This window comes from Triticum urartu, chromosome 3A (genome assembly GCF_056163025.1).
Source record: "Triticum urartu cultivar PI428250 chromosome 3A, HENAU_Tu73, whole genome shotgun sequence".
In the NCBI taxonomy this organism is placed as follows: domain Eukaryota; kingdom Viridiplantae; phylum Streptophyta; class Magnoliopsida; order Poales; family Poaceae; genus Triticum; species Triticum urartu.
The window spans coordinates 329,073,827-329,096,597 of record NC_141875.1 but is presented as its reverse complement, the minus strand read 5'-3'; positions in this window follow the sequence as shown (position 1 = coordinate 329,096,597).

Here is a 22,771-nt window from a genome sequence, read left to right as displayed (position 1 = left end):
TAATGCCGCTCATTATAAGACCGTTTGCTCGCTCAACTTGGCCGTTGGTTTGCGGGTGATATACTGAGTCATAATCGAGCTTGATGCCCATTTTGCTGCACCAGAGTTTTACCTCATCGGCCGTGAAGTTCATGCCATTTTCAGTGATGATGCTGTGGGGGACGCCATAACGGTGTACGACCCCGGATATGAAGTCTATCACCGGTCCGGATTCGGCTGTTTTAACAGGTTTGGCCTCTATCCATTTGGTGAATTTATCCACCATGACCAATAAGTATTTTTTCTTGTGGGTTCCCCCTTTAAGGGGTCCAACCATGTCAAGCCCCTAGACCGCAATGGGGATTGTTTGGAGGGCGGTGGGTGGCATCTGGCTTTGATTTGCAAAGAGCTGGCAACCGGCGCAACATTGGACCAAGTCATGTGCATCTTGCCGGGCCGTTGGCCAATAGAATCCTGTACGGAAGGCCTTGCTTACAAGAGCCCGGGCTGCGGCGTGATGACCGCCGAGTCCAGAGTGAATTTCTGCCAAAAGATTCCGCCCTTCCTCTTCGGAGATGCACCTTTGAAGGACTCCGGTAGTGCTTTTTTTGTACAATTCTCCCTCATGGAACCTGTAGGCCTTGGATCGCCGCACTATGCAGCGTGCCTCATTTTGGTCCTCCGGAAGTTCCTGTCTAGTTAGGTAGGCCAGGAATGGTTATGTCCAAGGGGTAATAATGGCCATAATTTCGTGGGCTGAAGGTGTTATTTCGGTGGCGGAGCCTCCGATTGTGTCAGAGAGTTTGGTATCGGGTATTTTGGCCGGGTCCGGACTGTTGTTACCGGTGTCCCCTTCCCATACTACGGATGGCTTGAACAGCCTCTCCAAAAATATGTTGGGGGGGACCGCATCGCGTTTTGCGCCGATGCGGGCGAGGATATCTGCCGCCTGATTGTTTTCCCGAGCCACATGGTGAATTTGAGCCCCTCGAACCGAGCTGACATTTTTAGGACGGCGTTTCGATAGGCCGCCATTTTCGGATCCTTGGCGTCAAAGTCTCCATTTATTTGGGATATTGCGAGGTTTGAATCCCCATGCACCTCCAGGCATTGAATTCCCATGGAGACTGCCATCCGAAGACCATGCAATAGAGCTTCGTATTCGGCTGCATTGTTGGAGTCTGTATACAATACTTGCAGTACATACTGACCAGTATCTCCAGTTGGGGACGTCAGGATGACGCCAGCCCCTAGACCAGCCAGCATTTTAGAACCGTCAAAGTGCATGATCCAATTGGAGTATGTGCCGTACTCATTAGGGAGTTCGGCCTTCGTCCATTCGGCGACGAAGTCGGCCAATACTTGCAACTTAATGGCTCGTCAAGGTTTGTATGTTATGTCGAACGGGAGGAGCTCAATGGCCCATTTGGCAATCTGGCCCGTAGCGTCGCGATTGTTTATAATATCATTAAGTGGCACTTCCGAGGCTACTGTAACCGAACACTCTTGAAAGTAGTGTCGCAGCTTCCGAGGCTACTGTAACCGAACACTCTTGAAAGTAGTGTCGCAGCTTCCGTTAACTTCTGGATTTGTTTTAGGTCTGTTGGGGTAGCCAACTGTGACAAGGCTCCGATTTTGGCCAGATTAGCTTCAATACCTCTACTGGAGACAATGAAACCCAGGAGCTTTCCGGCTGGTACGCCGAACACGCATTTTTCCGGATTGAGCTTGATGTCGTATGTTCGGAGGTTGTCGACTGTGAGCCTCAAGTCGTCTATCAAAGAGTCGACGTGTTTGGTTTTGATGACCACATCATCTACGTATGCCTCAACTGTTTTGCCGATTTGTTTCTCCAGACATGTCTGAATCATGCGCTGATATGTTGCGCCGGCATTTTTGAGCCCAAAAGGCATTGTGTTGAAACATAAGGGACCATATGGTGTGATGAATGCCATTGCGGCTTGGTCGGAATCGGCCATCTTGATTTGGTGGTAACCGGAGTATGCGTCGAGGAAACACAATGACTCATGTCCTGCGGTAACATCAATGATTTGATCGATGCGGGGGAGGGGGAAGGGATCCTTTGGGCAAGCTTTATTGAGGTCTTTGAAATCGACACAACGGCGCTAGGATTTGTCCTTCTTTGGTACCATCACCAGGTTTGCTAGCCAGTTAGGGTGTTTTATTTCTCTGATGAATCCAGCCTCCAATAACTTGGCTAGTTCCTCTCCCATGGCCTGTCTCTTAGGTTCGGAGAAACACCGAAGAGCTTGCTTGACCGGCTTGAATCCCTTTAGGATATTGAAGCTATGCTCGGCCAGCCTGCATGGGATTCCTGGCATGTCTAAGGGGTGCCAGGCGAATATGTCCCAGTTCTCGCGCAGGAACTCTTGTAGTGCGGCGTCCACGGCGGGGTGTAATTGTGCCCCGATGGAGGCTGTTTTTGTAGGGTCCGTTGGGTGGGCTTGGACTTTGACTATTTCATCCGCTGGTTTAAAAGAGGTGGACTTGGATCTCTTATCGAGTATCACGTCATCCCTCTCCACTGTGGAGCGTAGCGTGGTTAATTCCTTGGCCGAGAGGGCTTCGGATAATGCCTCGAGGGCGAGTGCGGCTGTTTTGTTTTCAGCGCGGAGTGCTGTGTCCGGATCACTGGCGAGAGTGATGACTCCGTTGGGCCCAGGCATTTTGAGCTTCATGTACCTGTAATGGGGTACGGTTTGGAAGATTGTGAACGCCTCCCGTCCTAAAAGAGTGTGATAACCACTACTGAACGGGGCCACTTGGAATGTAATTTCTTCAGACCTGTAATTATCCGGCGTGCCGAATACCACATCTAGTGTGATTTTTCCAGCACAGCGTGCTTCCCGACTGGGGATGATTCCTCTAAAGGTTGTGCTACTTGCTCGATGCGGTTCCAGTCTATTTCCATCTTTTGAAGAGTTTCCTCATAGATGAGGTTTAATCCGCTGCTGTCATCCATGAGTACTTTGGTGAGTCGAAAGCCGTCCACGATTGGAATGAGGACCAGTGCGGCTAGTGCTCGGGCTGTTCGGAATTTAGGTTCGTCACTGGCATTGAAGGTAATAGCCGTGTCACTCCATGGATTTATTGCTGCTACGTGGAAGATTTCGGCGATGCTGCAGAGTGTTCGCTTGCGCCTATTATTTGACGCGAAGGTCTCAAAAACTGTTAACACCGTATTGTTATCCACGGGATGGTGCTCTGTGGTATTTGGGATAAGAAGATCCTCACCACTTTTGGCCATCTACCGGAGTATCCAACATGCTCTATGGCTGTGAGTTGGTATTTTATCCGCTGTACTATGAATTTTGCAGGGTCCGTTAAGCCATCCCTCCAGTACGGTTCCATGCACTGTAGAGGGTTTTTGTTTCTTTACAACTAGCTCGGGTGTCTTGTGATAGTGCACCCTTTTACTTGGGACTGGGTATATATTCAGAGCCAGATTATCCCAAAAATTCGTTTTGGTTTTCCAGGCGCTTTCCATCGCATGGTACTTTCGTACTATGGACACCAAGTCAGTGAAGCGTGATATGTCACGGCGACTTAAGGCGTTAAGGGTTCCCTTGTCCATGCAATTATTGCAGAAAAGTGAGACTGCATCTTCCTCGTGACAGTCCTTAACCTTGTTCAATACAAGGAGGAATCTGGCCTAATAATGATGTACTGTTTCATGGGGCTCTTGCCTGATGTGGGAAAGATCATTTATGTTTGGGTGGGTTGGTGGATTTAAGTCCGATCCCCTAACCGATCTGAGACCCGGGGGCCGAGGGGTTTCCGATCTTGGAAGTTCGGATTCCGGTATGTTGCCCGATGGGTCTGGCCCGCTGCTTGACTCTAGGTTCAGGGTTTGCGTGATGTCCTCCTGTGAACGGGTATCCGGCTCAGAGAGCTCAGGTATTCGGACATAGTTGGTTCTCAAGATAAAGGAAGAGTTGCCGCATTGTTCCTCCACAACCGCAACATGATGGGTGACCGGTGGAGAGTTAATCTCCCTTTGATCGGGTTTAAGCCCAATCCGATCATAGTCCGTAGCGACTCCCAGGGCGGCAATGTGATCCAAGAGTTCGTTTAGGGAGGCGAGCTCCATTGGATCCATCTGCTCGGCGAATTCCGAGCCGACGTGGAGGCTGTTTTCGATGACCCGAATAGTCATCGTCGGCGCAGCAGCCGAACAGGCGGTCATGACGAAACTGCCTAGCCGGAGAGTTTGACCGACAGCCAGGGCTCCTCCGGCGATAATGTTGTTTTTAACAACGAGATGAGGCATCCTACCTTATGGCGACGTCACAGAGGAACTCTCGATGACAGCACCAATGTCGGTGTCAAAACCGGCGGATCTCGGGTAGGGTGTCCCAAACTGTGTGTCTAAGGCGGATGGTAACAGGAGGCAGAGAACACGATGTTTTACCTAGATTCGGGCCCTCTTGATGGAGGTAAAACCCTATGTCCTGCTTGATTTATTCTTGATGATATGAGTATTACAAGAGTTGATCTACCACGAGATCGGAGAGGCTAAACCCTAGAAGCTAGCCTATGGTATGATTGTATGTTGTCCTACGGACTAAAACCCTCCGGTTTATATAGACACCGGAGGGGGCTCGGGTTACACAAGGTCGGTTACAAAGGAGGAGATATACATATCCGTACTGCCTAGCATGCCTTCCACGCCAAGTAGAGTCCCATCCGGACACGAGACGAAGTCTTCAATCTTGTATCTTCATAGTCCAACAGTCCGGCCAAAGGATATAGTTCGGCTGTCCGGAGACCCCTAATCCAGGACTCCCTCAACTACACATGATCATTTTGATAGATATAATATGCATGTGCTTGCTGCTCCTACTTGCAATTATTATGAGAGAGGAACTACATGTCCGCCTCTCTATATTTTCAATATGATAAAATTGCAAGAAACTGTTTATACTATGCATTGGCCTTTACTATGTGTGCGTGAATTGTTCTTTTATGACATGCCAATGGATAGGAAGAGAGTTAGACTTCGTTGTTGCATGATATATGTTACTTTGTGCTCACTACTAAATCACAAATCATTGTTAATTAAAATTGGCTTTGATATACCTTGGGATCCGGGTGGATTCACTAATTTAGCACTGTATGCCTAGCTTAATGGCTATAAAGAAAGCACTACCAGGGAGACAACCCAAAAGTTTTAGAGAGTCATTTATTTCTGTTGAGTGCTTTTATATATTTTAAAAACAAAATAAGATAAAGAGGGGAACCCAAAACTTTTCAAAAAGGAAAGTGAAAGTGAGAGAGACAAGCATTGTTGAAGTGGGGGAGCTCCTTGAACTTTGTTCATGCTCACAGAAACTTTGTGAATCTTGATTACAGAAACTTTTCAACAAAATTAATTATTCCCTTTTACAATTCCATTGTATTATAAAAATAATGTGCCAAGATTTTCCTTTAGGATGTTTACATTGTTCGTTGGTTTGTGCGGTGCAGAACAGAAACTTTGGCTGTAGTGCGCGATTTTACATTTTTTTTACTGGAATGTCAAATGGTTCTGAAACTTTTTGCACTGTCTTTCTATACAAATTTTTTCTTTCTCCTATTTTTTTTCAGGATTTTTGGAGTACCATAAGTATGGTGAATGTTCAGATTACTACAGACTGTCCTGTTTAAGACAGATTCAGTTTTTGATGCATAGTTTTCTTGTTTTGATGAAACTATCAATTTCTATCAGTGGATTAAGCCATGGAAAAGTTATATTAATGTAGATACAATGCAAAAACAAAATATGAATTGATTTCTAACAGTACTTAGAGTAGTGATTTCCTTTATTATACTAACGGATCTTAGCGAACTTTCTGATAAGTTTTGTGTGATTGAAGTTTTCAAGTTTTGGGAGAGATCACGATGGATGAAGGAATAAGGAGTGGCAAGAGCCTAAGCTTGGGGATGCCCGAGTCACCCCAGGGAAATATTCAAGGACTCCCAAGCAACCAAGCTTGGGGATGCCCCGGAAGGCATCCCCTCTTTCTTCAAACAATCATTGGTAATTTTACTTGGAGCTATATTTTTATTCGTCACATGATATGCATAAATCTTGGAGCGTCTTTTGCATTTAGTTTTCACTTTTCATTGATGCACCATGCTGGTATGAGATAGTCCTTGGTTGATTTATAGAATGCTTCATGTGCTTCACTTATATCATTTGAAGTTTGGATTGACTCTTTCTCTTCACATAGAAAACCGCCATTTGTAGAATGCTCTTTTGCTTCACTTATATTTGTTAGAGCGTGGGCATATCTTTTGAAGAAAGAATTAAACTCTCTTGCTTGACTTATATCTATTTAGAGATATGACAGGAACTGGTCAGTCACATGGTTAGTCATAAAATCCTACATAAAACTTGTAGATCGCTGAATATGATATGTTTGATTCCTTGCAATAATTTTGCGATATAAAGATGGTGATATTAGAGTCATGCTAGTGGGTAGTTGAGGATTGTAGAAATACTTGTGTTGAAGTTTGTGATTCCTGTAGCATGCACGTATGGTGAACCGTTATGTGATGAAGTTGGAGCATGAGGTACTTATTGATTGTATTCCGTATGAGTGGCGGTCGGGAACGAGCGATGGTCTTTTCCTACCAATCTATCCCCCTGGGAGCATGCGCGTAGTACTTTGTTTCGATGACTAATAGATTTTTGCAATAAGTATGTGAGTTCTTTATGACTAATGTTGAGTCCATGGATTATACACACTCTCACCCTTCCATCATTGCTAGCCTCTTCGGTACCGTGAATTTCCCTTTCTCACCTCGAGAGTTGGTGCAAACTTCGTCGGTGCATCCAAACCCCGTGATACGATACACTCTATCACACATAAGCCTCCTTATATCTTCCTCAAAATAGCCACCATACTTACCTATGCAACTTCCATCATCATCATAGCCATTCCGAGATATATTGCCATGCAACTTCCAACATCATCATATACATGACTTGATCATTCATTGTCATATTTCTTTGCATGATCGTAAGATAGCTAGCATGTTGGATACTCCGGCAGGTAGCTAAAAGTGTGGAGGCCATCCTCACCACCGCCATTCCAGAGAAGCATTCTCCGGAGGATGATGATTTTAGAATCCTTACGGTCTTAGAGAATTTCTCTTCAAATAATCGGCGTAAGAGGGCACTTCGCGACCTCGCCGAAGTACACCAAGTAACCGCAGTAACCCCATGGAACGACGCGGTAATAACCTTCACCGCCGATGATGAACCAAGGGCCCAATCAGTCCGAGCACCCGACGCTTTAGTACTAAACCCAATTGTGGATGACTTTCGACTTACCAAAGTGCTCATGGACGACGGCAGTGGGCTTAACCTCATCTACGAGGAAACACTCGAGAAAATGCAGGTCGATAGAACATGCATCGACCAGAGTAGTACCATCTTTCGAGGCATCATCCCCAGTGGAGAAGCACCATGTTCGGGGAGAACTAAACTTGACGTAGTATTCGGCACTCCTGAAAATTACAGGTCGGAAGAGTGTTTCTTTCGCATTGCACCCTTCAAATAGCGGATATCACGCCCTTCTAGGGCAGGGCGCTTTTTCATGCTTTCAAGCTGTACCCCATTATGGGTACATGAAGCTTAAAGTGCCAGGGCCCAATGGGATCATCACAGTTATGGGTGATCCGGATAGAGCACTCCGCGCCGAAAACAAAACAACATCCTGGGACCTTGAGGCATTATCTGAAGCCTTTGCGGCTGAACAACTAACCACCCTATGATCCACAGTGGACAAGGATTATGTGATTCTGGATAAGAGACCTAAATTCACCTCTTTCAAGCCAACATATGAAATAGTTAAATTTCGAGTGCACCCAACAGATCCTAATAAAACAGTGTCCATTGGAGCTTAGATGGATCCGATGGTAGACGCCACCTTACGCGTGCTCCTACGTGAAAATTGGGATATCTTTGCTTGGAATCCTTCGGACATGCCCGGGATCCCACACAGACTGGCCAAACACAGCCTCAACATAATCAAAGGGTTCGAACCAGTCAAGCAAACACTGCGGCGATTTTCTGAACCCAAACGACAAGCTATGGGGGAGGAGGTAGCCAAACTACTCGAGGTCGGGTTCATCAGAGAAATCAAACACCCGTATTGGCTACCAACTTGGTCATGGTGCCGAAGAAGGATAAATCTCAGCGCCTTTGTGTCGATTTCAAGGACATCAATTAGGCTTGCACTAAAGACCCTTTCCCGTTGCCTCGCATTGACCAGATCATTGATGCAACCGCGGGACATGACTTATTGTGTTTCCTCAATGCTTACTCCGAATACTATCAGATTAAAATGAAGGAGTCCGACCAGGGCGCAACAGTGTTTATCACCCTGTATGGGCCTTTCTGTTTCAACACTATGCCTTTTGGGCTTAAAAATGCTGGTTCCACTTACCAACGCATGATTGAAACATGCTTGGAAAAGCAAATCGGCAAGACGGTTGAAGCATATGTGATCGACGTGGTCATCAATACTAAACACGGTGATTCATTGGTGGACGATCTCCGCCTCACATTTGACAATATCCGAACATACGACATATGACTCAATCTGGAAAAATGCGTCTTCGGCATTCCATCCGGAAAGCTACTAGGGTTCATTGTCTCCCATAGAGGAATTGAAGCAAACCCAGCTAAAACCCAAGCCTTGTCGCAATTGGCCACACCAACAGACATAAAGCGGGTCCAAAAGCTAGCAGGGTGCATGGAGGCATTGAGCTGCTTCATCTCTAGATTAGGAGAAAAAGCATTCCCACTTTATAGATTGCTTAGGCGCACCGACGAGTTCGAATGGACGAATGCAGCCACAGCCAGATTGGAGGAAATAAAAGCCTTATTAGCAGGCAACCCAATCCTAGCTGCCCCAAGTGTTGGCGAGCCTATGTTGCTTTATATCTCCGCAACTCACTAGGTAGTGAGTGCTGTACTCATCATCAAGTGAGGGGAAGAGGGACATAAATTGCCCATCCAAAAGCCAGTGTATTACATATCGGAGGTTCTTACACCATGCAAATCCCGATACCCTTACTACGAAAAGATAGCTTACGCGGTCTTTATGGCATCCCGAAAACTCCGTCACTATTTTCAAGAGTGTTCGATCACGGTGGCATCCGAAGTACCACTTATAGACATCATAAACAACAGGACACCACCGGCCGCATAGCTCAATGGGCCATTGAGCTCTTAAAATTTGAAATGACATACAAGCCACGCCGAGCTATTAAATCTCAGGTGCTGGCCGACTTCGTCGCCGAGTGGACGGAAGCCGAGCTCCCTAAAGACTACAGTTCATACTCGAACTGAATCATGTACTTCGGCGGATCTAAAATTCTGGCCAGACTGGGGGCTGGTGTCATCCTGACATTCCCTACGGGGGACACAGTCCTCTACGTGTTGCAAATCATGTATACAGACTCCAATAATGCAGCGGAATACGAGGCACTTCTATGTGGTCTGTGCATGGCTGTCTCCATGGGCATACAACGCCTAGAGGTGCGCGGCAACTCAAACCTCGCAATATCTCAAGTAAACGGAGAGTTCGATGCAAAATATCCAAAAATGGAGGCATATCAAAACACCGTATTAAAAATATCAGCTTGGTTCGAGGGGCTTGAATTTCATCACATCGCTCGAGACAGTAACCAGGCAGCGGACATACTCACTCGCATGGGTGCTACGCGTGACCCCGTGCCGTCTAACACCTTTGTGGAAAGGCTCTTGAAGCCATCCATGGTATGGCATGACCAGAGCAGAGACGCCAGTATGTACCTGATCACGCCCCCAGCAGCCGAGCACAATACAGATATCATTGGGGGTTCGGATACCAAAATAACACCCTCCGCTCACAAGATCATGGTCGTTATTGCTCCATGGACCGAACCCTTCCTGGCCTACCTTAATAGGCATGAGCTTCTTGATGATCAAAATGAGGCCTGTCACATACTTCAGCGTTCTAAAGCATACAAAGTTCATGAAGGTGAACTATACAAGAAAAGCACTACCGGAGTTCTCCAAAGGTGCATCTCCGAAGAGGAGGGATGGGAACTCTTGGCTGAAATACATGTTGGTCTAGGCGGCCATCATGCTGCAGCTCGGGCCCTCGTAAGCAAAGCCTTCCGGATAAGGTTTTTTTGGCCAATAGCCCAAGCAGACGCACAAGCCCTTGTCCAACACTGTGTGGGATTTCAGCTTTTCGCCAATCGAAGTCATATGCCCCCCACTACTTTAAGAACAATCCCCATCACTTGGCCCTTCACGGTATGGTGCTTGATATGGTCAGAACCCATAAGGGGGGAAGCTACAAAAATATTTACTGGTTATGGTGGATAAATTCACTAAGTGGATAGAGGTCGAACCAGTAAAAATGGCTGAAGCAGGACCAGTGATTGACTTTATATATGGCGTGGTACACGCCTATGGTGTCCCGCATAGCAACATCACTAATAATGGCTCCAATTTTATAGCTGATGAGGTGAAAAACTGTTGTGCTAAATTGGGCATTAAACTCGGCTATGCATCCATCTACCACCCTCAAACAAACGGTCAGGTTGAACGGGCTACCTGATAATGAGCGGCATCAAACCCCGACTGGTGTGCCCCTACAAGAGTCGGATAAGCACTTGGTTGAGGAACTTGATTCCATACTCACTGGGCTGCGGCTACACCTAACCGAACAACCCAATACACACCTTTCTTCATGGTGTACAATGCGGAAGCTGTCCTGCCCTGCGACATTATTCATGACTCACCTTGAGTGCGCATGTATGAAGAGCGAGAAGCTGAGATCGATCGGCAGGACAACCTAGATGGCCTCGAAGAGGAGCGCGATATTCCAGAAGCCCGTTCCGCATTCTATCAACAACAGGCCAGGCGATACCAAAGTAGAGAAGTGCGGGCCAAGACATATAATGTCGGCGACCTCATCTTGTGTCTCCCAGAGAAGAAGAAGGATAAGCTCAAACCAAAATGGGAGGGGCCCTTCATCATAGATGAAGTTCTCACAGGAGGAGCCTATCGCCTTCATAATGCACCGGATAATCTCCTTGAGCCGAACGAATCCATGGAACGTTGCTCGGTTCCGATGATTCTACGGATTGTTCGGTAGCACCTTTTTCTTACTTTGACTAGGTTCCTTTTTTCTCCTCTCCTTTTTTTCCTTTTTATATCCCAGGGTATGTTCGGATGTGCCGAATTGTTAGGGGTACACATCTTTAAATGTACACACCCCACTATAACTGGGGGCTTCTTTGACGAAGCTTATTAATAAAAGCTTGTGGCTTACATTGTTTATGTCGTTTGTTCTATACACTTTTTGCCATTATATGCACCTCTATGACTTAAAGTTTTTACCAAGCTGGGTTGCCTCGCTCCTGTGTTTATACCCTACGTTCTCAATTGTTCGGCTAGGGTGTAAAGGAAGCACCTCTGCGATTGTTACAACCGGGTAATCTGGATCTGTACCTCAGACGGGTGAAGCTGAAAGCTAGCGTTCTTAAGGGAATAATTGGTCGGCCAGCAACGGCAAATTATTTAAGTTTCCGTAATTCTTCTAACAAATAAGGGATAGGCTGCCCGTAATTCTATCTTTTAGATCAAAGCCTAGGCATGCATAATTAAGCATGCCGACCCAAGGAAAGGAATCCTTAACGAAACTATTTTCCATGGAAGATGTTTCTTAAGTTAAGTAGTAATATATAATAACTTCCCGAACAAATTTTGTCTATTTGAGCACTATGACCGGATTGCCTGGTTTCCGGACATAATGAATGTTTATTACATTCCAACATGGTATCTAGAAACACTCCAAATTTGGTTCGGAGGTTGAAGCCGAAGGCCTGCGATGACAAATTTCACCAAGTTCGGTTGGAGATAAGTTCGATGATAAAGTACATAGGTACATCGAATCGAACACCTACTCTTTATCTATGCCATCTATAAGACTATCTAAACTATAGTCTTCTTGCGAATATTTCACAGCTATCATCACTTGGTAATACACCAAGTTCACGGGAATCTCTTTTCCTTCCAGTCCCTGAGGTCCAACTCGGGCCATATGATTCGGATCGAGCCTGGTGTTTCATGTTTTCACCATCGCCCATGCCTCCCGTGCACCTTCCTGGCATGGTGACGCCTTCCATAGCTCAAAACAGCGCCGGGCACCTCTGAACAGGTTCGCCAACCCCTCCATACTTTCTAGAGGGGCATCACATGGCCATAAGGCTTTGACCATACTCTTCATGGCTTTCCGGGCCCGCTCATGCACTATGGATAGCTCTTTTAGCACATCACATCGCAATCCGGATACTTCCTCTTTAGGACGCCCGGTTAATAGACCTGCAAGAATAAGCATTATAACACTCCGAATTACGGGATAATGTGAGTCCCTCGAATGGTTCAAAAGTCATACCGAATATGCCGCCTTTCAGCTTTTTATTCTCTTTTTTTGCATCCGATAATTGAGCCTTTCATCTCTTTATCTGTTCGGCTTGTGTCGGCGTCCTGGGAACGTGGGTCCCTAGACTTGCCTGCATGTGGCCCACGGTGTGGCTCCACCAGCGGCCCTGTATGGCCCATCCTCATTAGCAAACACTCAAGACCCACACGAGGGGCCAAGCCTCGCGAGGCGGACGACGCAAGACCTCCTCGGGGGCAGCCTCACCAGGCTGGCTCGCGAGGGGCACCTCGTGAGGTCCCTATGACGCAAGCCATGACGACCAAGGCCAGGCGGTCACCAGTGCGCGCAGTGTACTCATTTCGTCTTTGGTGCTAAAGAGGCAAGCGCACGTGAGGAGTCCCGAGGCATCAGGTAAAGGTTTCCATATCGGTGCAACAAGAACAAGACCAGCATGATGGCAGGACATGGGTCGCCATGGAGCCCAGGATGGTGTCACCACCAGAGCCTTTGGTAGGAGAAGACCACCTTTAGTCAGGATAACTTGACTAGTTGTCTCCCTTCAAATTTGGCCATTGTTGGATCCCTTCCCGCCTACATTTGAGATGAGGACTAGGGCCTCTATAAATAGGACTAGCCACCACAGTAAGGGGGATCGAAAAACTGATCTTGGACCATTCAGATCATCCTCAACCACACAAGCTCACCGAGCTCAAGGACACCTCTACTCAGGAGGCTATTCTTCCCTTGTACTCGTTCATCCTTTGCCTAAGAGGCAATCCACCATACCACACTAGAGTAGGGTATTACACCACATCGGTGGCCCGAACTAGTATAAACCCTGTGTCCTTTGTTTTGCGAGTTCGTCGAGCTGAGCTTTGAGATCGTGGTGAGAGCGTGAGCTAGGGGGAGGAGAGATCTTCGTGCGCACCCCAGAATTCGAACCTCAAGGGTTTTGACGGAACCCGAAATCCGACATTTAGCGCACCAGGTTGGGGTGCGCCGAAGCCTCTCTTCCATCAGTAGACCCGCAGCACTCTGCAACGCCGGTGTCCGGCGACCTGAAGGCCAACGCCGACCACTGGGAAGCTTGGCCAGCCCGGGTGGAGTCGTCCGCCCAAGAAGACCTCTACTTCGTGCTCCAGGCGGCACGCGTGCCTCCAAACATTGTGGGTCGCGGGTGGTGTGGTCCGACGCCGTCCACCCTTACCCCGCGGCGTGCGTGGGCTGCCGCAAGGGCATCAAGCTACGCCATGGCGACTGCGACGCACACCTGACGGGAACAAGCGAACATGAGGGCCGCGCTCACAGTGGTGCGAGAGCTGCAGCGGTGTCCATTGATGGAGAGCGGCCGAGATGCATTGCTGGAGCATGTTGCCGAGCTGTTGGACACCGTGGCCAGGGGTACGCCGCCTTTCCACTCCTTGCTTATGCCTGAGGCTGCGGCCGGATCGCACAGTGGACCTCGTCGCGCCCCTGTGCCTCCGGGCGCACCAGGAGGTTTCGTCGGCATCGGCGCAACCAGCGGCGCCGGACACCCAACCGCACTTGTGCCTCCCCCGATGGGCGCAGGTGTGAGCATTGCCACCCATGGTCCCGGTAGGACGCCGCCCTCCATCCTTAGAGCGGCGCACTGGTCCGAGCAATGTCGAGTGCGAGGCACTTCAGCGAGGTTTCTGGGGCGACGGCTCCAGAGGCCTATATGCCCCGCATGATGGACCAGGAGTACACGCCGGAAGATGACCCCGGCTTGTTCCTCGAGCCGGGTTGGGAAGAGGAGACGCTGGAAGTTAAGGCCTTCCAGGAGCCACCCAGGAGCCTCGCCGACCATACCAGCGACAACAGCTACACGGTACCACTAACCTCTCAGGAGCAGGCTTACGCTAACCATGTCGCAAGTGAATCAGGACACAGCAGTGGACGACAGCCCCATCACGGCAGCCCCCCTTTCACCAGGGGAAGCGCACTAGGGGCGGCATGGGAGGAGCGGGGAGCAAGGCCCCTCCCCGCATCACACGAAGCAAGGTGTCGCTCGGAGGTAGGCCCTCTGCCGGGGAGGCACTGGTGAGCCTTCTCCCCGGCAGAGGGCGCGTGGTTGCCGAGGGCGCTGCTAGCGTGCCCTTTTCCCCTTGGCGTCGTCTTGGTTTTCGGATGCCCCAACAGTGGTCGAGGGCGGCGCAAGGTGGGCCCCTCGCCTGGCGATATGAAGCAAGGCTCACGCCTGTGAAGGTCTCCGCTCATGACACTCTCATGTAATAATGAGTGGGGCTCTACATGCCCCGAGTCTGCGGAGTGCCGCCCTCGGGCCTCGGGGGCTCCCGCCCACGCCCTAGTGGAAGCACCATGCTCCGTGCTGGCCGTCGATACTGTCCCCCAATGACTATGCTCATAGCCAGTTAAAGCACTTAGCTCCGCGCTGGTGGGTGGAGAAGAAGACTAGCTAGGTGCCGGACGCGGCCATTTGCTTTTGACCTCTTTTCTACAGCTCAGACTTGCAGCTTTTGATCTTGAATTTGATGTTGTATTTCCATTAGCAATCGTGGGGGCATCCTTTCTCGTTCGTGTTGATTTCGTGAGTTTCTAGATTCGTGTTTTGTTTGAGATTTGCGTCCGCTATCTCCCCCCTTCTGAGCACCTCGTGAGCGGGGGATGATAGTGGCGTACACGCCCTACGCGCGCACCTCACCATTATTGGCGCTCACTTCTCGCAAGGACCTCTCGGGTGGACCGGCGGACTCCTCAGGAAACCAAAACTTCGCGAGCTCGCGAGGGGCTCTCCTCAGAAGGAATGCACATCCGCATCTGCCAAATCAGTTTGAAGCTCGACTAAACCAAAGTAAGTTACGGCAGCAAGCCCGCAAAGGGTGTCACGAGCACACAAAAGTGCGCTTTAAGCCTAGCCTAGGGAATAAAGTGGCAGTCTATTTACATGAGTGGCTCCCCCTCCCCAAAATGATCTTACATTGTGAGGGGTTGTACCCCAGCTTTTGCGTGCAGGTTCAAAATAAAGGAGCGCAGGCTCAGTCAGACATATCGCTCGCCTCGTCTCCCGAATCGCTTTTGGATAGGCTGATGGTGCCGTCGCTATCGCAGTCTTCACCGCCATCAACCACGTTGCCCTCATCCGCCGCGACCACCACCGCATCATCATCAAAAGCAAAGGCCCAAACTAGAGCATCCACATTGTCGTCCACCCAGCGCGCTAGGTTGTCTCGGATGACCTCAGGCAATGGGGCAATGGCGGCATCAAAATGAAAGTCAGGATTGATGTTCAGGAGATGGCTGAAGACGCGGGAGAATGCATGCCCGAGGAGGCCCTGGCTCTTTTCGTCCACAAGCTCACGAGCCCTCTCAGCTCGGTTCTCCAGGCGCGTCACGATGTCGACAAAGAAGTGAAGATGGCTGGCGTAGTCCTCGGCGTGTGGGTGGGGAGCGTGCTCATCGCAGATGGTACCAAGCGGCTGATTGGCCCTCGTCCTGAGGTCCCGAAGCATGGGAATATGCTTGCGCAGTAGCGTCTGCCGGCGAAGCGCCTCCTCCCTGCTCTGTTGCGCGAAGGACACGGCGCTGGCAACCCGCTACTGAAGACAGAGCAGCTCGGCACGGGAGGAGGCCAGCTCAGCCTGCACTGAGATCAGGGCGGTTGTGGCGGCTTTCTCATGCAGTTCTGCCTCAGCCAGTCCTGACCTGAGGGCAGCGGTCCTGCCCACAACTTCGGCTTCCACGAGCTTCAGCTTCAGGTCGTACCTACCATCAAGATCCGCGCGAGCCTCGGCCACCTTGCGGTCGAGCTTCTCTTGGGACCTGGCCTCACACGCGCCGACAGCATCCTCCGCTTGGGCGACTTGGCGCTTCCTCATCTCCAACCGCTCAAGATCGAGGCTGCGCTCCGTGGCCTCCAGTAACAGTGCTTCCTCGCACCTCGATATGTCCTCCTTGTCGGACGGTGCGCCCTTCATCGACGCCAAGGCAGCTCTGCGCGCCTCCACCTGGTGCTCCAGGGAGCCGTTCAAGGCCTGGAGCTCCCGCCTGCGCTGCTCGGCGGCCGTGCGGTGATGGTCCGCCTCCTTGGCCTCCTCCAAGGCTCGGGCGCTGGCCTCGCGTGAGGTTGCCAGGGATGCCTCGACCTTCGCATTAGCTTGCTCACGCTGGAGGCGCTCGAGGTTGATAGCCACCTTCAGTTGATGCCACTCCTCCACCAGCCGGAGACCATCGGCTTCAAGGCGAGCGTCAACATCCACGAGTTCACTGCCGAGTCGGCTTAGCGCGCCCATTTCCTCCTGGAAGAGCTCGTGGAGGACGACACCCTACTCGTGCGCAAACTTGAGCGTGCGACCAGGTCCATCCCCCACAGCAGGGGTTTCCGAAAGGAACTGAAGCGGCTCGCTCCCTCCCAGCAGGGGGCTGGAGGCTGGCGCTTTCCCAGTCGCCGCCTGGCCCTCGGCGGAGGCCCGGAAGGGTGGGGGCCCGTTGTTCGAAGAAGAATCCAGGATCGAGGTCATCCAGTCGCCGTCCATGACCAGGGGTGGAGCCCTTGGCACACCCCCCGCACCCCGGACCGGGCCGCGTAGGAAGGGCAGCAAAAGCGCAGGATCAAGGCGCCAGGCCGGCACGCCCATCTCCCCCGCTATTGGTGTCAAAACTGGCGGATCTCGGGTAGGGGGTCCCGAACAGTGCGTCTAAGGATGATGGTAACAGGACACAGGGGACACGAAGTTTTACCCAGGTTCGGACCCTCTTGATGGAGGTAATACCCTACGTCCTGCTTGATTGATACTGATAAATATGGGGGTTACAAGAGTTTATCTACCACGAGATCGTAATGGCTAAACCCTAGAAGTCTAGCATGTATGATTATGATTACCTCTACGGACTAAACCCTCCGGTTTATATAGACACCGGAGGGGACTAGGGTTGTACAGAGTCGGTTACAGAGAAAGGAATCTTCATATCCGCATGCTAGGCTTGCCATCCACGCCAAGGAGAGTCCATCCGTACACGGGAGAGAGTCTTCTGTCTTGTATCTTCATAGCCCATTAGTCCGGCCTAAGACACATAGCCCGGACGCCCGAGGACCCTGAGGGAGTCCTGGATTAGGGGTTCTCCGGACAGCCGGAATATATCCTTTGGTCGGACTATTGCACTATGAAGATATGAGATTGAACACTTCGTCCCGTGTCCAGATGGGACTCTACCAGGTGCCTATATAAACTGGAGGGTTTTAGTCCATAGGACAACAGACAATCATACCATAGGCTAGCTTCTAGGGTTAGCCTCTTTGATCTTGTGGTAGATCAACTCTTGTAATACTCATATCGTCAAGAACAATCAAGCAGGACGTAGGGTATTATCTCCATCAAGAGGGCCCGAACCTGGATAAACATCGTGTCCCCTGCCTCCTGTTACCATCCGCCTTAGATGCACAGTTCAGGACCCCCTACCCGAGATCCACCGGTTTTGACACCGACATCGGTGCTTTCATTGAGAGTTCCACTGTGTCATCACCATAAGGCTTGATGGCTCCTTAGATCATTGCTAGGGATGCGGTCCAGGGCGAGGCTCTCCTCCCCAGACAGATCTTCATATTCGGCGGCTTTGCACCATGGGCCAATTGTCTTGGCCATCTGGAGCAGATCGAGAGCTACGCCCCTGGCCATCAGGTCAAATTTGGAAATTTGAACTACATGGCCGACATCCGCGGAGACTTGATCTTCGACGGATTCGAGCCCATGTCGGACGCGCCGCACAGTCGCAGTGAGCATGACGTAACTCTGCCGTCGGACAATGTTCGGGAGATCGCATCTGCAACTACTCCGGCCATCAATCCGGAGCAAGCCACACCATCCGAGAGCGGAGGGATGGACCCCGCCATGGAGGCCGCACTCTCAGTGGCGATAGAGCCGGATACTGACTTCACCCCTTACGAGAGCTGTGTCACCGAACCACTGGATTCATCTCCGGCCACGAACTCCGAGCCGCTCGCATCCGTGCCCGTCGAGTCCGACCGGGCGCCGATCATGGAGTTCACCTCCACGGATATCTTTCAGCACTCACCTTTCGGAGAGGTGCTAAATTCATTAAGGTCTCTCTCCCTGTCAGGAGAACCTTGGCCGAACTATTTCTGGCTAGAATGGGATGCGGACGACGAATAAATTTGCTACCCACCCACCACCCACTTAGTAGCCACTGTTAACGACTTAACCGACATGCTCGACTTTGACTCCGAAGACTTCGACGGTATGGACGACAAAGCCGGAGACGAACAGGATCCACCGCCCTCGGGGCGCTGGACCACCTCCTCATCATATGATATATACATGGTGGACACCCCCAAAGAAGCCAATGGCGACTAGACAGTGGAGGATGACCCCTCCAAGAAGCAACCCAAGCGCCGACGTTAGCGGCGCCGCTCTAAGTCCCGCCACAGCGAGCCTCGGCGACGACGAGTTTATCATGCCTGAGGACCCCATCGAGCAAGAGCGCTTCAAGCGCCAAGCGCCGGCTTATGGCCACGGCAAATAGCCTAAAGAAAAAACAGCAACAGCTTTAAGCTGAGCAAGACTTGCTAGCAGACATGTGGACAGAAGTCCTTGCGGCCGAGGAACATGAACTCGAGCGCCCGTCCAAGAGTTACCTAAAATGCAGGTTGCTACCTCACCTGGAGGAGGAAACATTGAAACCTCATTCACCAGTGTACGATGCGGCTGACTGGCCACTACGCGGCCGAGCCAGAGAGGCGTTTTAGCCTAAAGTTCAGACCGCACCCCGTCGCTATCAGTCCAAAAATACTAAGGCCCGGGGCAACATAGAGGACCTGCGAGACATCTTGGACAGTAAGGAAAAAATCGCAAGGTCAATATATGGGACACGGGCACGTGCGCCCAGACGGGACGATGATCTTCGCATCGCATACACCAAGAGTAAATACGGCCGGGCCGAAAAGAGCAGACAAGACTCATACGAACTACGTCGGGATATAGCCCGGCACAGAGGTGCCACACACCCCCTATGCTTCATTGATGAAGTTATGAATCATGAATTCGCGGAGGGTTTCAAACCCGTAAATATCGAATCATACGATGGCACAACAGATCCCGTTGTATGGATTGAGGATTTCCTCCTTCACATCCACATGGCTCGCGGTGATGATCTACATGCCATCAAGTACCTCCCACTAAAACTCAAAGGACCATCTCGGCATTGGCTGAATAGCTTACCAGCAGATTCCGTTGGCAGTTGGGAGGATCTGGAAGATGCATTTCTTGACAAGTTCCAGGGCACTTATGTGCGGCCACCGGATGCTGATGACTTGAGCCACATAACCCAGCAGCCAGGGGAATCAGCCAGACAATTCTGGACACGGTTCCTGACTAAGAAAAATCAAATTGTAGACTGTCCGGATGCAGAAGCCCTAGCGGCATTCAAGCATAACATCCGCGACGAGTGGCTCACCCACCACCTCGGCAGGAGAAGCCGAAATCTATTCCAGCCCTCACGACACTCATGACCCGCTTTTGCGCGGGCGAGGACAGCTGGTTGGCTTGCATCAACAACAGATCGAGGAATCCGAATACCTCGGATACCAAAGATGTTAATGGTAGGCAGCATCGTAATAGACCAAAGCGCCGCAATAACGGCGATAACACCGAAGATACATCAGTCAATGCCGGATTCAGAGGCTCTAGATCCGGTCAGCGGAAAAAGCTATTTAAAAGAAGTACTCCGGCTCCATCCAGTATGGATCACATACTGGATCGCTCATGTTAAATCCATGACACCCCCGACAAGCCAGCCAATCACACCAACAGAGAATGCTGGGTGTTCAAGCAGGCCGACAAGTTAAATGCCGAGAAGAAGGACAAGGGGCTGCATAGCGATGACGAGGAGGAGCCCTGGTCGCCGAACACAGGAGGACAGAAGGGGTTTCTCCGTCAAGTGAAGACGGTGAACATGATATACGCGACCCACATTCCCAAGAGGGAGCGGAAGTGTGCACTAAGGGACGTTTATGTGATGGAGCCCATTACCCCAAAGTTCAACCCATGGTCTGCTTGTCCGATCACCTTCCATCGCAGGGACCACCCCACTAGCATCCGTCATGGCGGATTCGCCGCACTGGTCCTAGACCCCATCATTGACGGATTTCACCTCACTCGAGTCCTTATGGACGGTGGCAGCAGGCTGAACCTGCTTTATCAGGATACAGTGCGAAAAATGGGTATCGATCCCTCAAGGATCAAACCCAGCAAAACCACCTTTAAAGGTGTCATCCCAGGTGTAGAGGCCCATTGCACAGGCTCAATCACACTGGAAGTGGTCTTCGGATCACCGAATAACTTTAGAAGCGAAGAGTTAATCTTCGACATCGTCCCGTTTCTCAGTGGCTATCATGCACTGCTCGGACGGACAGCATTTGCAAAATTCAATGCAGTGCCGCATTACGCATACCTCAAGCTCAAGATGCCAGGACCACATGGGGTCATAACAGTAAATGGAAAAACATAATGCTCGCTCCATACGGAAGAGCACACTACGGCCCTTGCAGCAGAGGCACAAAGCAGCCTGTTCAGGCAGACCACTCATTCGGCGTCACAGCCCCCGGACACCTTCAAGCGAGTCTGGAACAAGCTGCAACAGGATCTCCTGGCACGATCAGAGCTCGCCTAGCAATCTGGCCCCCGTCCAAGTGAAGGAATGAAATCCATGCCGCGCGTACATAACTACGCATTGAAAATACCATGGACATAGGCGGGGGCTCAATCAGGGCATGCCCTGCATTGTGGCTTAACCACACTAGGGGCTGTATACCTTTGACATTCCTTTTCTCTTTCAGGGCCTAACTCTTTGGAAGCCCTTTCTGGCATTACAATTGCTGGACACATTCCGGAAGCAACAACCAAGGCGGTAAGAAGCTAAGATGAACATGGGAACCGCCAGGTGGTCTCTAGTAATACTTGATATACCCACTTTTCACTATTTCTGCGTAGCTTGCCCTGGGGTAAGACATTTCGAATTGTCCTACTTTATGCTTATTGCACTACTTGTACCAGTACACTTCGACGCATTATTCAAATAACAATGCATATCATTAATCTGTCATTGCATTATTTAAGTTTTTCTCTTTCTCTTATATGTCCATTTACAACAATCCGCACCCGCACGTTCGGGCATGGTCAGTACGCCAGGGGCTCTCGTTTACCCCATAATAATGCGCAAGAAGTCCGAACACTTTCGACAGTGTGGCACCCTGAACTTATAGCATTATATGCATCAGCTTCGCATCATGTCTTTGGTCAAATGTTGGATTGCCCGGCTCCCATGCTTTGGTACCTTACGTTCCGCTATATCGGCTAAGGTAGCGGTGGGAGAACTACTGCAATTGTGTCCCGGTTCTTCCGGATGAGCACCTCAGTAGAGAAAGCAAAAAACTGACTGTCATGATAAGGCGAGAGACTGGTCGCTGTTCGAGAGGTCTCAAGTCCTTCAAGACTTTTTCCGCTTCGGGCGAGGAGTCGGCCTTGTCCGGCTTAGGCGTGTATAGCGCCCCAAATTCGGCCCTCCGAATACAAGGGGCTTCGCCAAAAATTTAAAATCATAGACTTCTATGGCTAAGTGAGAGTGATAAAGCATTATAGTCCGATTGCATGGTTCATTGCGCTGAACACCTCCCTTGAAGGACCCAAAATTGGGGTAAAGAGTGTTCAGATTTACCCCGAACACCATAGTACTAGTTACATGGGGGTAGAAGCAGACGACTGACCAACTCTCAGATTTTATAAACGGCCGCACAAAAGGTAATATTTTAAATTAAGAAGGCATCACATGGTGCAAACGAACTCGTTTCATATTACAGGATCACATGAGCATGTTCATTCAAAAACTACATCCTTGGCACAGTCATCTGCCACTAAGCGGGAACCCGTCAGGACACTCTCATAGTAATTCTCGGGGCAGCGATGCTCCTTGCCCTCCCGCAGCCCCTCCTTCACCAGCTTCATGGCGCCCAGCTTCGCCTAGTGCACCTTCGCCCGGGCAAAAGCCATGCGTGCACCCTCGATGCAGACGGACTGCTTGATGACTTCAAGCCGTGGGCAGGCTTCCACAAGCCGCCTCACCAGACCGAAGTAGCTGCCGGACAGGGGCTCGCCAGGCCACATCCGGACTCATGGCATGTTCGGCCGCCTTGTGAAGCTCGACGAACTGATTCAGCTGGTCGCTCAAGGGCACGGGGTGTTCGGTCCCAGTATACTGAGACCAGAACAACTTCTCCGTTGAGCTTCCCTCCTCAGCCCGGTAAAACTCCGCGGCATCCAGTACACTGCGGAGAAGATGTGCAAACG